This window comes from Octopus bimaculoides, chromosome 24 (assembly GCF_046866305.1).
Source record: "Octopus bimaculoides isolate indiv1 chromosome 24, ASM4686630v1, whole genome shotgun sequence".
Lineage (NCBI taxonomy): Eukaryota > Metazoa > Mollusca > Cephalopoda > Octopoda > Octopodidae > Octopus > Octopus bimaculoides.
In genome coordinates this window covers 25773520-25776611 of record NC_142951.1, presented here as the reverse complement: position 1 = coordinate 25776611, position 3092 = coordinate 25773520, and positions in this window count along the sequence as shown.

Genomic DNA, 3092 nt, shown 5'->3' with positions numbered 1-3092 from the left:
CATGTGAATCTAATCTAAATAGATTTAAATTAACCCTAAACTGGGTATCCTAACCAGCCAAAATGTGAACCTGGATCGCCAGAATGGGACTCCTATGTGTGTAACACAGCATACTTTTTTTGGTTTATAACTTGATATGCGAATAAAAAGATAGTTCCCTTCATAAAAACGTGTACACCAATTAATGAAATCAATTATGCACCCACACACCCTTTCATTTGAAATTTAATTGTTATGTACCACCATCATAATCATTATTTTCTTCATATTGATATCAGCTTCAATGCTGCTGCTACTGCTGCTACTACTACTGCTTTTACTACTACTACTACTGCTTTTACTACTACTACTACTGCTTTTACTACTACTACTAATACTATTGAGTGAGAGAGCGTCACACGCCATCAAAGTGATGCTAGGATACAAATATACAAAGCCAATAAACCCATCATGAGTACACGTCTACTTAGAGTACACCATGCACATGCATCACAACCATATGTGCATGACATGGTGACATCATATCAAGACAAACAGTGCATAGCCTTAGAAGTGGGGCCCTAGTCCCTGAATAAGGGTTGTTTGAGGATGATAAATGAAACACCCATGTTTCCAGGGGTGAATTATTCAAACCCCAAAGAATCCCTCTCACCACATGGCTGTGATGCTCCCCCACCACTTCTGCTCACAATCAGAGATGCACATATTGTCAGCCACTAAGGGACATGCTCAGCTGATTATGGTCAAGTAGCTGACAAGCAAATCTGTAGTATTGAGCAAGAGTTCAAATTCCACGAAGGTCGACTTTACCTTCCATCCTTTCAGAGTCAATAATAAGTACCAGTTGAACACTGGGGTCGGTGTAACTAACTCGTCCCCTCTTGCAAAATTTCTGCCCTTGTGGCAAAATTTGAAGCCACTTGTATTATTATTATTATTATTATTGTTATTGTTATCATTTTTATCATTATTATTATTATAATTATTATTATTATTATTATTATTATTATTATTCCTAAGATTCCAGGCTTTGTGCCAAAATAACAAAATGTGCTACACTTATAATGTATGTACAAACATAGAACAGGGCTAGCTATAATATTTTGTTTCAGAGAAACTTGAAACGTTCACACACATCGTTCTGAGCATGCTTTATTTTTGACAAGCACAGTATCTTCAGAGAAGTTTCTCTCCAACACAAAAAACATTACAGCCAGCAAAGCTTTTACTTTTCTATTTTCGTTATAAATGAAATACACATCGTTGTTTTAATCCAGTGCTGTTTATTGATTATTAAAATGTGTATATTGATTTAACTCCTGCCTGCTTCCATACAAATCAACGAATATTTTCTTCGCTGATTTCTATACTGGAGCAAAAGCACAGAGTGACCGGTGGCGTTTGTCACTGAGGAGGTTAAATTAATCCAAAAAACCAGTGTCGGATGATTCGCTGGCATTATTCTGAGCGAGTTCTGTCTTTAATGCACTAAGCCATGTAAGAAAAGTTTTTCTGAAGCAAAAATATTATAGTAAATGCTGTTTAATGTTTTTATAAACATCCAGAATATTATACGCATCGTAATTTAATGTAATAATGTTTCAAGTACATATATTGATATTTTTCATCATTTTCATCATATTTAGAAAGCATCAGAAAAAGTGTCATGTTATATAACCTTGACAAAATGTGCCCCAATGCAAAATTTCAGCTCCCTAGATACGAATTTGTGGCCTACAGCTTTAAACATAATGCAAACAGGGATACATATACATGATGCAAACATACATGTTTATGTATATTTGTACATTCTGAGACCCCTTTCGGTCATGACTGACCATGGGTTTGCATCTGGAAAGTTACCATCCCAGGCTCAAGTCCGGGCAAGGTTGTTTTATTATGGAAGACCGACAGTCGCCCATGCATACCAGCCTCCCCTCTCCACACCACCAGTGTTATCCAAGAGAAAGACAAGGGTTGATACAGCTTGGCACCAGTGATGTCACAACTCATTTCTACAGCTGAGTGAACTGGAGCAACGTGAAATAAAGTGTCTTGCTCAAGAACACAACACGCAGCCCGGTTCAGGATTCAAACTCACAACCTCATGATCGTAAGCTCGACGCTCTAATCACTGAGCCATGCGCCTTCACTTTGTACATTCATAATACATATATAGGTACATAAAAAAAAAAAATAAATGCACCCTTTTAAAGCCTAGCCAGGCTCATGGGCCCGGTTTCCCGGTTTCAATGGCGTACGTGTTCCCCAGCTGGACGGGACGCCAGTCCATCGCAGCATTACTCATTTTTGCCAGCTGAGTGGACTGGAACAACGTGAAATGAAGTGTTTTGCTCAAGAACACAACACATCGCCCGGTCCAGGAATCGAAACCACAATCTTACAATCATGAATCTGACACTTTAATCACTAAGCCATGCGTTTCCACATATAGGTACATACAAACACATAAATATATATATCTATGCAAGCACACACATACATGATAATGTACAAACCTATATAGATACTTCTTATGCATACATTTATGCGTATATACATACATACAGACAGACAGACACTTACAGACATACATACCTTCCCACATACGTATATATCTTTACATACATACACACATACTTGCATAGTCCCTTTTATATATCACAGTATTATCAACTGATGTTATTGTTTAGCCCAAGGTCAGTTCTGACTGAGTAGACACATGATCAAAGATCTTGTAGCTGTCATGTTGTATATGATCAACTATAATTCCCTTGGTGTTTCTGTCAATCCATGGCTGAACGAAAATCTTGATATGCCATCATCATCTTATTGATGCTGGTTGCAGAGTTACCTGTTGACAGAGGCCAGCAATGGTTGATAAAATAACAGTCAAACTTTGAGGTGAATATATTCAATTATATCCCCTGCTCCGAGAGTGTGTCCTTGGTTCAGTGTTAGAAATAAATAACAGATGTTTACTTGGTTTATTTATTTCAGACTCCTTCACATGTTGTAAGGGTGTTACGTTAGATTTAGTTAAATGATAAACAGTTTAGGCGCAGGAGTGGCTGTGTGGTACGTAGCTTGCT